We start from the raw sequence: 13,928 nt of genomic DNA, 5'->3' as shown, positions 1-13,928 counted from the left end.
GGTATATATCTTGATGTATGTCAGCATAAATATACTTGAACTATTATCAGGAGGACTGTATTATTGTTCCCCATTATTCAAATATTGTATATTCATTTACATTTGAGACAGTACTATTTAGTCTTTTTAAACATTTTTTTTTTCCAATGGTAATTCACACAGTTTTCACAAGTTTCTGCTGATATAGCAAAACAAACCCCAGGCAAAATGTGAAAGATTATCCCCTACCATGTGAATTACTGTGAAACGCTATACTTTTTCATATTAAACACTGCTCCACTGGGTGTGCTCAGCAAACACACTAAACCATTGAATTTTTACTCCGTATATGGAAGGAAAAATGTTTCAACATACCAGCTTTTTAATTATGGTTTCAAATTATACTCTGCTTAATTTGGAATTGTTGACTACCGTAATTAACCCATGAGTAACAAATAAATATGACTTGATAATGTAAGAACATAAAGTTCAATAAATGTATATATATATATGTGGGTGTGTGTGCGTGTGTGTGTGTTTGCAACTTCCTGTTTTTCTCTCTTTTAGCATTAGGAGGGAGAGTCAATCTTGGATACAGAGCTAACTTTGCAATGCTTCCTTCACCTACATTCAATTGAATAAACAATAGTTTTAAATTTACGTTTTCATTTAGTGATTTGTTTTCTTAGTTACTAATAGAGCTGGGTGTACAAATGTTTTATAAGGGTTATAAAGTGGAATTCTGTGAGCTGCCCAGACAATTGGTTGTAAAAGCTGTTAGGCTCTGTCTGCCAACTGCTGTTCTCAAAATAATTTGATTCCCAGCAGTTTCTTAACCGCAGAAATGAGTGACTCAGAGAAGCTGGCTCTACAGAGACTATGTAAATATATTCACACAACACCCTACACCATTTTGTGTGTGATATACTATTTGGGTCACGGTAGCAGCCCAAACATCTATGGGCCATGGATCGTGCATGATCTTGATACTTTCTTAATGTTATGTCTGCCACATAATCATCATTACACAATGCCTGTATTGTATAGAGATGAAATTCGCTATATATCTAGTTGAGCAAACTCTTTCCAGAAACATACTTCCTAATAATTGCCATTTCCTCTTAAAGCCATAATGCTGTTAATAAACATTAATTGAATTCATACAAAAAAAAGTGAGTGTGTTAAAATTTCCATTCTGTAAAACATTCACAGCACATTTTACAGAGCATAGGAATTAATGATACAAGCAACTCATTTGACCCCCTATCCACCCTCTGCCCAGGGCAGCATTATCTTTTCTGTCATCTACTCAGCAAAGCTCAGTCAATTCCAAATATGAAATTCCTCCGTGTTCCTTAGCCCATTTTACTTTATTGTATAACCAGAAATATTTGGTTGACATTCTTTGTTATCCCGCACCAATAATAAAGGATGTAATTTCATCAGCTACATAGTACAGGTCGAACCTGAGCATTTTTGGGGGGTGGGTGGGTGAGAAGCCTTCCAACTATCCTGGAAAGCACTGCTTATTATTGTCACTGCTTCTTTTTTTATTTTTTTATTGATCAGCTGAACCTAGGGCTGGCTCGACTTGCTTTCGTCACATTTATAAGACCACCTTTACGACTTACCGAAAGACTAGAGGATGGAATAAGCACATTAAGAGACAGAAGGACCAGCGTCCACAAACTGCCAGAGTGAAAAGTGAACACCACAAGAATATTACCGATCATTAAATTGTTTTTGTAGACCTACATGAAACAACTGTTTACGCAACAATTTCAAAGAAGATGTATGTACAGGAAGAAAATAACACGTAGGCCTATTTCAGCGCACACGTTCTGTTTTACATTTTCAAAGCAGAATAATAAACAACCGCCAAACATCTGGTAGATAATGTCATTTCGAGCAATAAATATCCGAACGTGCAATGGCTTGATTAGGGATCATCCATACAAAGAAATGCAACACACCCGCCACCATTGCCTTACAGCCATAGAGTCGAATTTTTTAAATAATTGCGTTAGGCCTGCGAACACTTATCATGAAGCACTAACATACGTGCATAGAAGGACACAGTGGATGTATTCAGAATTTGTTTCGTGCATTTATAAATGATAACACACATTAATTAAAGTTACCTGAAAAGGCTTCTCTTTCTCCCCTTCCCCTGAACTGCAACCGGATCTCCAAAGTGCAAGGAGTCGCCAAGGTGACGGTGACGCACCTCTCCGGTCATTAGAAAGTAGTAAGAGATGTGAGTGAGTGGCCATCCTCGAAAGTTTACATTTATGAAGGTATATGAATGACTTTCATGCTCCTGGGTTTGTTGGAATACCATCTGAATTTCGACCGCGGTTTCATAAATGAATTAAATGCGACAGATTCTGAACATTGCATAACATTACAGCCTCAGACTATGCCTTCCGTTTAAGTAATGTTAATGAAAAGGAAGTGTGCCGAAAAAATATCCCGCGTCCTCTTTAAATTAAGCAATGCCTTTTCGATACATTCAAATAAATTGTATATTCACTGGTGTTATCCGCTCCCAGCCTTGTAAAAGCCTTTGAATTTTTGCATATTCCAATGTGAATATGCGATATGGGCCTATAGCTCTGGTTGGACTGGTTCTTACTTGTTGCTCTGTTACATCGTAAACATAAAATATATGACTGCACAGATTTGAATATTGTCTCATGCTTGTCTTCTAGCCTATCTGAACGTAATCAGTATTATGAGGAGATCGATTCAAGAAGCATTTTTTCAGGTAAATTGCACAGTTAAGTTTTTTTGTTTTTGTTTTGTTCCCCATCATTAGGCTATGCATTCTGTAAACTGGTTAGACTGCAGTATATATGCTTTATAAAATTAAAATATTAAATTAATTAAATCATTGCATGCCTATATATTATTGGTGACGTATTTGTCGTGTATCATTTTATATTGGTCTGCAAGTACGTTCTGTTAGTTTTGAGTGGAATTACCATGGTGTCAAATGTTGAATACTCTGTAATTGATTAAAAGTTCATATAAGGTTTCAACTCTGGCAACCTGCTATGGCTGGCAACCAGATGGCACAATGTATGGCTTGTCCTGTTAAGTGTTCTTTTATTATTTATGCTGGTCTTAGAAAGTGGCTACAGGTTCTAAACGTGTTCTTGCGACTGTTTACAGGTGGTAAATTACTGGGAAAGGAGGCCTTTGTTACCGTGCCACATCAATTAGAATAATGAATTTGCCAGTACAAGCCATCATACAACTTTTACTTCATTTATAATGCAGTTTGACAGTTTTTATAAAGGTTTCTCATACATTATTTACAACAGTTCTCATAAAGATACTTCACACAAAGAAAGCAAGTTTGAAATATAGGCAAAAAATAATAATAAAATAAAACAAATGACTGACTTTGACATCACAATAGATACAGGACATTTGTCAGGCCGGCCTTAAATGTAATCTATACCTAACACTGCCATTGATTATTGTAAGAAATAATGGTATTTGTGGCCTTTTCAAGTGAGGAAAAATAATTTGTTAAAAAAAATGTGTTGTTTGTTTGACAGGTTTTAGATCAATAACCCTCATGTTTAAAGGTAATCTGTGGATAGAAAACACATGGTGTTATTTTAACTGATAGTGTGTTTGTTCATTTGAATGCAATGCTTGGCAGATATACCTGGAGTGAAAAATTGATTTGCACTGGTTGGTTTAATTCATGTAAACAGGGGTTCAAGCTGACAGTAAATCCTCAGCTTGAACAAAAAAAACGTACTACATTCATGATTAAATAGTTTTACGCAATGCCAAGTGGATACATGTCTACAGTGAATTATGAATGCATGTCAATATGTCATTGTCCAGAATGAAATTTATTTTTCCTATGTTTGTGTTTGTATATCTATCTGTGAATCTGTCTACCCATATGTACAGTATGTGTGTGTGTGTGTGTGTGAATGTGTGTGTAAAACATTAATAGATTAACATTAACAGTAATAACATTATTAGCTTATTACACAGCTACAGAGTGTTAACAGTATCCCTGTGCTAATTAAGCACATTCTATATATGATCTAAATAAGACATTCAATGATCTGGACTCTCCATGCCTCTGCTTCAGTTGTTCCTGATTGTTTAAATGATTAAATATAGACCTAAATCTACAATCCGGGCCCAAGCTTATCCAATTAATTCTCTATGTAGGCTTGAGAGTGGTTAATGATGTTATCTTACCTAATTAACCTGCAAGGAATTCGACTCCAGGACTAGAATTGTACATCCCTCATCTAAGTGCTCATGACTATAAAGGGCTAGCTAATAGTATGGGCAGCTTTTGCACCAACTCTTGTAAAACTGTGTCAAGAATTTAAAAAATCTTTTCCTGGTGCATGCTTTATGTGGTGCATCCTATGGGTTTAAATCCTGAAAACACGGAAGTTTGGAACGTGTCTATATCCTGGTACAAATAAACTCAAGAACCACATGGTCCACTGCTTGACTAGCCTGTCAATCCTGTTGTTGGCTTTTGAAAGGCCATAAATAGTTCATAAATAAATTGCTCAAAATAGCTAAAGCATCACCCAGCTCAGTATCTTCATCGTCTCATCCTCCTCATGAGAGAGGAGTTTCATTGTTTGCCGAGTCTCTCTGCGGCCATTTCCTGAAGGTGTTAACTTGAGGCAAGAAAATGAAGGTGGAATGTAAGCATGCTGATAAGAAATAAGTGCCAGTACAGAGGCCTGTCTTGTCATTTTACAACCAGATGATATTGATGTCCCTTCACCGCCTTCCAATCACAACAGTACGTTTGAAATATGATCACATTACATATTTAGCATACTAAAACTAATATACCGAAATCTACATTGTCAAGAATCATGGATGCCTGTGAGGGAGAGGCAGATTTGCTCTGCGATAAGACTAATTACAGGAGATTTTGGGGCTTTGATTTGCTAGGTTGTGCTGGAAAGTCTTAGCACACTGCATTACTAAATGACTTTTTTGTCAGCTTTCCCATTTAGTGAAGCAGCTCCAACTTATTACCACTGCACCATGCCTGGGAATCAATACACTTCATTGGGCAATGTGTCATTTGTTAATCGGGTATTGATGAGAATATTGACATGGAGCTAATTAATCTCAAACCCAGCTCCAGCTTTCATATGTTTTCTTAATTATGTTCTTCATCTTAGTCCTTTGACATTGACACAGAGACGCCTTATTGTAGACAGTGAATGAACTAAGCTGTCAGGCTTTTTTTTCTACATTCCAGCACTCTGGTTAGCAGTTGCCTGTGCTGAATAAGAGATTTAAATTATATTCCTTCAGAAAAGCATGTATTTTTTTTCAGAAAAACATGTATATTGCATGTATAATGCTTTTTCGTTATTTGTTTAGTTTTGTTCCGTTTTTGTGTTGTTAGTTTATTTTTCTTTCTTTTTTGGGGGGGGGGGCGGGTTTGCATGTGTCATGTAGGCCTGTCTAAAAATACAAATCACAACATCTGTTGGTCCACTTTTTGGATCTTTTTGGAGCTATTTGAAAGAATAGGCCTAATCTTCCCTAGTTCAGTGCATGGAGAAAATTATGTTGCTTAGAAGCAATTGGACAGAACAGTAAAGTGTAGCATATCAGGTAAACGGTAGGTGGTAAAATCTAGTTTTGTTTTGCTAAGTTAGCAATTGTATACAATAGAGTATATGGTGTCCGTGGATTTATGATGCAGTAAAACCTACTGTATATATAAAATTGTATATGCAAGACACAGGTAGACACAGGCTGAGGTTACGATACACATCCGCATTCGCACATTTATGCACTCTCAATTTATTTTTTATAATCAGGCAAACCCACACCCCGGTTTTTTCCCTTAATTTGTGCAAACTGTGCTGCTTTATTGTGGGTGATGTTAAATAGCAACACGAGGGTACATTGTATAAACAATTTAGCTGGAGCTGCATGAAGCCTGACTGTATGTTACTCATTAACAAGATGTGGGCTGCTGCAATTACAATGTTTCCTCCTAATGTCCCCATTTATTGAGCTGCAGTGGAGGCGGCTCCACCCGCTCTCCACGGCCACAGAGAGCCACAGACTGTGGCGACTCTGCTGCTTGGAAGGAGCTGGGAGCCAACTGACTGCATGAGCTTCCAGTTTTAATCGATACTGTTTTACGTTAGCCTGCGGGCTAACGGGCCAGAGCAGCCAAAGGTTGTGATCGCCGAAGGTTGTGACCGCCACGGGCATCTCTACAGGGTCCACCAACCGCTTCCTAAAGTGCCACAACAAAGGCCCAACTTGCGCTCAGCAGTTTGATTATTGTTTATAGATATAGTGAGTCAAGAATTAAAGCATCGCCTCCAGGCAACATAATTATTTACAGCTGAAAACTCATATCATTATCAGCATGCTCCTAATTGCTTGAAGTAATATCAATGTTAGTTGATTAAACAAGTTTTTGATAATGTGCATAGAAATTGTTTCCCCACTGCATACGAGGTGACAGTTTAGAGACATACAGCTATTAATTTACCTTGTCTGTTTTGTTTTCCTAAACCTCTGTATCCCAGCATGCTTAGAGGAGAACGATCAATTACCTGTGCACTGCTTTTTCTGTAGACCATGTACGAGGTCAGACATGAGTTTACTGCTCAAATGCAGCAAGTGGATCGAGACTACAATGTGCAAGTATTAAGTACACTTTCTTAAAAGACAGCAAAAGTATATGATATTTGTAATAAATGTATGAATGTACTCCCAGTAATTAGGTATTTAAAATAATATTTTGAAATATTGTGAATACTACTGTATGAATGCATGGATAAAGTGCAACAACATGGCACAAAATGCATTTATGTAAAATGACAAAAATTATGGAAAGTGTAGTAGCTAATCAAAGATATATAAATAAATGTTTTATTATGCATATTGTGTATCCAAATCGCAAAAGGAACGTCTTTGGAAAAGCTGTACATATCTAAACAGATGACGAAGAAATACTGCTAAGCTACAGGATAAGTGATTATTTATGCTTCTATCACTTAGATGTAAATGTAATATTGATATGTTGACTATAAAGCCAAAAACAAGAATAGCAATACTTGACAAAGGACTCATATAAAAAAAAAGTCTGAAGTACATGTATTCCATTGTCTTTCCAATAGAAGAAAAATATAATGACCCTTGGAGGACGAAGGAGCTCCCTGTACAGTGTATCCATTAGGACAGCTTCAGGGAATGCCGAGACGCTCTGATTTCTTGTCAGCATTCGTCTCAGAAAAATGATAGCTGTAGAGGGTAGGCTATTTCGCAGCTCAGGACGAGCACAGTTGCGGGTCATAAAGAGATGTCTGTCTGCACATCTAATGCTGGTATTAGTGAAATGCATGAGATTTGAAAGATCACGTCAAAAATGAGTGTCATGGATAGGTGCTTACCGAGAATTATGTTACTCTTTATTATTTAAAATTATGCACTTTAAACATGATGAAAAGATCCCATCTACCCAAGACAACCAATCATCAAATTTTCCATACAATCTCAACATTAGGATATGTCACACTAAGAATAGAGCCCCCTTGCTCTCTAAAATCCCTTATTTTTTCTATTACTTGATATTTTTCTTCTTTCGAACATACAAGTGAGCAAACACACACACACACACACATGACCATATTGTAGTATGGCTTGTGTATTATTTTGTGCGTTTGATCGTCAAAGCAAGCTAACTAGAGGAAGTTCACACTTCCTATCCCACCTTGGTTTTCCCCCTTTTTCCCTGCTTTTTTACCCATACAGTTGAACCTTATCATGTGCATTGAGGAGCTTGTGTGTGTGTGTGTGTGTGCTCGCTTGTGCAGGCATGCAGAGAGAGGGGTGGTGGGTGTTAGCGGAGATGAGGACTGTTTCATGTGGTTTTGAGAAGCCACAACGTAGCTTTTGGGAAAAAGCTTTTCCGCGCTCGAATGAGGAAGGGGGAAAAAAAAGGTGGAACGGAGTCTGCCGAGCATGATATATTTAATATGCATAGATTAGAAAGAAATAAGACTGTTAGAGAATTTTCTGCTTTCTTTGAAAGCATCATGCCTGCTGTATGTGATAAAATAGAAATAATGTGGCCCCAAAAGATTATGTCTACGAGGCAGGAATGTTCTGCAGGAATCCATCTTGGGCTCTGAATAAAATTGTGCAAAGAAGTGGAATGATTGTTGAAAGGGCATCACAAATAATTATTAAAAATGGGCCTTGGGTCATCATTAGGGCGTGATCTTTGGAAAATTGGGACCACTGGGACCATTTAGACAACATCTTGTTCACCAACGAGGACCATCTTGCATGCGACAGCAGCGTTCCTTGACGAGGATTTATTATGTGTCTCTTGACAGGCGGTGAATCTCTCCCTTTGATTAGCCGGCTGCAAGTAACTCCAAAACGCTTTAGGAAAAGAACAATTGGACAACTGTAAGAATAAAACTTTCTGCTTAAAATACAGATCTTTCTATTGTATTAATTTGGAGACATGGTGATGTCAGCCCTGGACGCATGTTCCTTCCTGGTTAGGTCAAGTGCCCCTAGCTTCAGCTTAGACTGCCTGACTGAGTGCGGTGGATTCAACCAGATTATACTGCCCACTTCGTTTAATTTATTTGTTTACTCATTTATTTATTTCTGTTTCTCATTAATCGGAGACTTGCTTTTGATTCTCACGGGGATAACACGTTTGCTTCATTTTTTCTGTAGACATACCATTTAAGTTTACTCACTAATTAAAAAATTAAAGTATCACTTTACTTTCTCATTCGTAAAACAAACCCAAACTTTTGGTTGCAGAATTTCAGCTGAGTATTGCTGGTACAAATAGAGGATATGTTCAGTAAGTTTCAAATGAGTATGCTTGCGCAATGATCAATTGATACAGTTTGTGGGTACATGCAGCTCTGAAGTGGTAAGTCAGGCTCTGCCAGGGTAGCAGATCTGTAAAGAACACGCTGTCCTTGACAATTACATCATCAACAGCACAAAGATGATACAGCCATGGTGTCTCACAGTCTCAGACTGCTGAGGCTCGTGTCAGAGGGCCTGTGCTTATTGTCACAAAATTAATTGTTTTATTGAATTCAGTCACATTAAATGGACTGCATTTATTTTTGATTTTTTTTTTGTTGACATTACAGGCAGGTTCATGGCTTTTATGTGTTCAGTGAAGCCAGGTTTGCTATAGCTAGATGATTTGACTTACTAAATTTACCATATAATACGCTAGAAATCTTTTTGTTTTCTTAATATGCTGATGACATAAAGTCTGTGTACATCGTTCATAAAAGACAATGATGGTTGCTTTATGTAAATATGTAGTTCACTTCACTGCAAAGGGGTTGGGATATAATTATAATGGAAAATCTAAACTGGGAATTCTCTGAGATGTGATTGACACTTGGAGGTTAATGGGTCAAGGTGGCACCAAATGTCTACAAGACTAATTGCTGTACAATCTGATGAATATCATCAGGAAGATTTATGCAGATGTTGCACAGTGAAAAGACAAATCATGTAAACTCAAGAATAATTTGCTAAAGCAGATGTTTTGTTCCTATGACCCAGTTCAGCTGTCTTACAGTAACTTGATTTTTACTGTGATCATTGCAGTCTTGGGATCCTTTCTGTGTAGGCTTCACTTGACTGCAAAAAAGATGGTTTTCTCTGATAAATAATTTTCATTTAACCTTCTATCACAGAATAAGCCTGTCTGCTTAATGGCCTAATCATAGTCATTTGAACTTAAAAAAATAATAATTTATTGTATCATTGGATATTTTACCATATTGGATCTTAATTTTAGCAGCCAAACATATAAACAGAGCTTTATAGATGCATCTCTAGACATATGTGCTTGCTAATTGGACTGTTGTGGCCTGGTTTTTGCTCTTTTTCTGTATAGCGTGATACAAATAGAATTCTTTTGATTAGATGAATGCTGAAATCTTTTAAACATTTTTGTGCTCATCTACATCTTTCACAAATCTTTCAGGGAGGTTTCTCCATTGGAAACAATCAACATGGCCGAGCAAATACCTGTAAATGATGTCAGCCTCAGCTCAGCTCACAGGGCACAGTAATCACATCTTACTGCTGATTGCAGTAGCTTAATCATGAGGGCGAGTCTATAGTTTATTTTAGATTTTTTTTATTACATTAATTTGTTTTCTGCAAAAAAAATTGTTTCTTTTATCACATTTGTTGCTATTTTTGAATCCATGATCAATCCATCAGCATTTTCATTATACAATATAAACAAAAAGATATGTTTTCAAGGATAGCTGAAAGAATGCTAATTGTGAGTAAAATGCTGTATTTAAACATAGGTATTTACTTAAAAACTTAAAGGATTCACTGTTATAAACACATTGAATTGCACCCTTAAAAAAGAACAATGTTACTATATCAATTCATGAAGCTATTCATAGCGTGGAGAGAGACTGCAGAGTCTGTTTTTCCTACAAAGGTTGTTTGGTTACTTCATTGCTTTTGTATGATTGAGCTCACTCTCTTTAAACAGATCAAGGAAGAATGAATCAGTTTTTCCATTCACTAATAGGTTGCACAACAATGTATAAATGCAACTGTATATTAGGGCTGAGTTTCTTTGCATGCTTCATTCCACAACGCTACCAAAAACAGATATAAATAAAGTTAGAAAGGTTTTACTTTAACTTACAAAGTGCTTTGTATTTCTACAAGTTTATCATTAAATGTGAGATGAATTCAAGTTTAACTGCCTTGCATTCACTTCACCATTGCCGGGGTTTGAATGAATGATCTCTGCTGGTCCAGGTAGATGAAGACTCTGTGTACCATAACATGAATTGTGTGATGAGCAATGGTCTGACATTTGCTTAACAAGAGAGAAAAAAGTACATAACCAGGAAGAGAAAAAAATATTGACACCATAAATTCAAGGTGCTGTCAGTGTAAACCAGATTAGTCTATTCTTAAGTGTTTTTTTTGTTTGTTCAGATTGCAGCTCAAGCATGACCTCCACGATCACGGCCCTCTGTTTATGCATACACAAGAGCAATGAGGTGACCCGGCGGTTTGCGAGATGTACGTTCCTCAATCTTTCCGGCGATGCCATGCTTAAAATCGCGGTGGGCTCTTACGGGGGTCGCTGAATCGGCTGGGAGCGCGCTGCAGCAGTAGTAATTAAATAGTGTGTTTTGCTGTTCTTGGAACCTTTTCGGGTCCGAGTGAAAGGGGGCTCCGTGCCACGTGGCTTGCAGAGCGCTGCCAGAGGAGGGAATTCTCCTCGTGCGGCCGACGGCGGTAGGCACGCCGGGAGGCCGTCCGGTTCGCGTCCCCGCCGACGGTTTTTACGGCCGTCCCAGTCGGCACACGTGGGGGCATTATGACGTCCAGGGGAGGGAAACTGGGCAGAGGGAGACACCTCTATAAATATCTAGTGATGGGGGAAATGATCTTAGTACTGTGAGGAAAGCACAGGAAAAGCCCAAGCGTGTTTAACCTAAGAGCACAAATAGTACTTGTGTGTGTGTGAGTATGTGCACACCAAGTAGGGAGTGTGTCTACCTGCCTGTCTGTTTTTTTTTTGGTGGGGGGGGGGGGGTGGTTCGCTCTTAATTTTTCACTGAATGCTACACCCCTCTGTAGTGGAAAGTATACTTTGAATTCTACTACTCGCCTCTCACTGTTTTTACCTACACAATCGGGGAAGAAGCCATTTTCCAAATGTTCAGTGTTTAAAATACATTTCCACCATTCCAATAGATGCATTTTTCTAAACAAAACATGTACTTCAGTTCTTGGTAAATGTGAACTTTTTACAACCAGTTTTATCGGTATCAGTAAATTGTCAACACCTGAAGACAAGATAGTGAGTGGCAAATGCAGCCTTAAATAGGATTTCAGAAAAAGCAATAATTAAATTAGTTGTTGCTCGTGTTTCAACTTCACAGACACACCTTATAGTCTTTCTGATGACAGCACGTGCTTGCCAAAGTTTTATTAATTTAGCTCACAGGTACCATCAAAAAACAGACCGAGTATGTCATCAAAAGATGAGCAGAAAGAAAGAGTTGCTTAACATGCAGGCTGCACCTGTGGTAGGAGACCAGGTGGCCCTAAAAGTCATAAATCAAGTCGGAATGAGAGCACGTAAGGCCTCTGCAAGGAAAAGCCAAGGTGTCGGTAATTAAAATACAAAGAATGAAAAAAATAAAATCTTACTTTGATGGGAACAATTGCCCGAAGAATTTTCAGATGAGCACTTGATACATAATATTGTAATGAGTGCTGTGTATACCAGACAATAGCATTGAGGGACAGGTGCACGGCAACATTATGCTGGCTTTCTGTAGGGCTTGATTAGTCAGCCGTCTGTTCAGTCGTGCAGGGAAGTCCGTTTTGGGCCAGAAACAGCTTTTAAGGTCTACAGAGGCCTGGCGTGCTATCATCCTGGCCTGACACGGCAGCACCACACCCACCATCTCCACCTCTCCCCACATCCCCCTCCAACACTCCTAACCCCCTCCCCCCGCCCCACCCCCTTACTGTCTTACACCCTGCCTCTGCCCAGCCTGCTGAAAGTTGACACAATAAACATAGAGCAGGGAGGGGGTGGAGGGGTTACTGGAGCCCGTACAATGGCTGTGCTTGTGTGTGTGTTTGTGTGTGCGTGTGTGTGTGTGTGAGGTGGGTGGGATGGGTGGGGCAGGGGGTGTGCTGGGTTTCTGCAAAGCGGCTTACATGTCAGTGCACCGCCTGCTTCTCACTTTCATTAATATCAGTGATTAAAGAATTAGGCCCAGCTGAGAAGGAGGATAAAGTTGACACTAACCCAGCTAAGTTACAATATTGGCAAGTCGACGGGCGAAAAAGATGCTGCAAACACAATGCTAGTGCTCCCCCCATCTCTCAACGCGGAACGCCCTCAGGATTGCTCCACGCCTGATTAACGTGACATTATCTGCTCTTACTGAAATGGCCGTTATGAAAAACGAGAGGGCTTTTAAAGGACAAATTAAAATCCTCATACTTCAGACCAAGACCGGTGTGGATAACACGCAAGGTACACATTAAAAGGAGCATTCTGTTGAAAATGATGGTCCAGAAACTGCCCATTTAAAAAAGAAATTGCAGGTTTATGAATAATTCTGGCCATGTACTTCATATCTTATATTACAATAGCAATAATTAAGCTAGTTCCTTTCTGTAATTAAATACCTGCGAGCATTCAGGGCTGGAGAGTAGACAATGTGGATATTCAGCGTCATTTGTCACATATCGTCTTTTATCTCCTGGCATGATGAAATTGCTCTGAACTTTAAATTCTGTCTTTTTCTTCATAAGGTCAGTTTCTTGCATCTGAATTCTGCCTCCCGGTTGTGTTACGTAACAGCAGACAGCTCTGATTACTTCCAAATGAAAAGAGAAAGACGGAACTTCCAAATTAATTTACGGTTGCCCACCTTACAGGTAGCCGAGTTTAATGTAATTGCTTTCCGTCGTGAACGACTGTAATTGCGCGGCCGCCCACAGCGCGCACGATAACGAAAACGGGAGCCGCAACGAAACCGCAGAAAGCCTTCTTTCCGTGGTCCGGCGCGAGGGAAACATCTGCGTGTCCAGACTGCATCCAGCCCTCGCACGCACGTCGTAATCCAGCCAACACCTGTTGCATCGCTCCGCCTCTCGGCTTTCAGACTCTTGCTACAACAAGGTGGATACGCCCGGGATAGGAACGACAAGCTCTGATGGGTGCTTAAAATCGAAATTTTGGGGCATTATCGGCATTGCGAGTGGCTCAGACTCAAGGTCAGAAGTCGGCACGCTGGCAGAGCAAATGGAATCAATGTGCCCAGGAAGCAGGCCTGGTGGGTCCTTCTTTCTGGCTTTAAGAAAACCAATTGTTTTTGATCCTCGTTTTGAAAGATCAT

At 39.0% G+C, this 13,928-nt stretch overlaps 1 protein-coding gene across 1 annotated transcript in view; it reads right to left on the bottom strand.

The window, feature by feature from the left end:
- Nucleotides 1–2,201, bottom strand: part of ofcc1 (orofacial cleft 1 candidate 1) — an 89,854-nt gene extending 87,653 nt beyond the window's left edge. Inside the window, exon 1 of the mRNA XM_064331213.1 lies at nucleotides 2,121–2,201. The gene's annotated coding sequence lies outside the window, so the exon portion shown is untranslated. The remainder of the gene's footprint in view (nucleotides 1–2,120) is intronic.
- Nucleotides 2,202–13,928: the final 11,727 nt, after the last annotated feature.

Source organism: Anguilla rostrata, chromosome 4 (genome assembly GCF_018555375.3).
Source record: "Anguilla rostrata isolate EN2019 chromosome 4, ASM1855537v3, whole genome shotgun sequence".
Lineage (NCBI taxonomy): Eukaryota > Metazoa > Chordata > Actinopteri > Anguilliformes > Anguillidae > Anguilla > Anguilla rostrata.
This window is presented reverse-complemented; position numbering and strand designations above follow the sequence as displayed.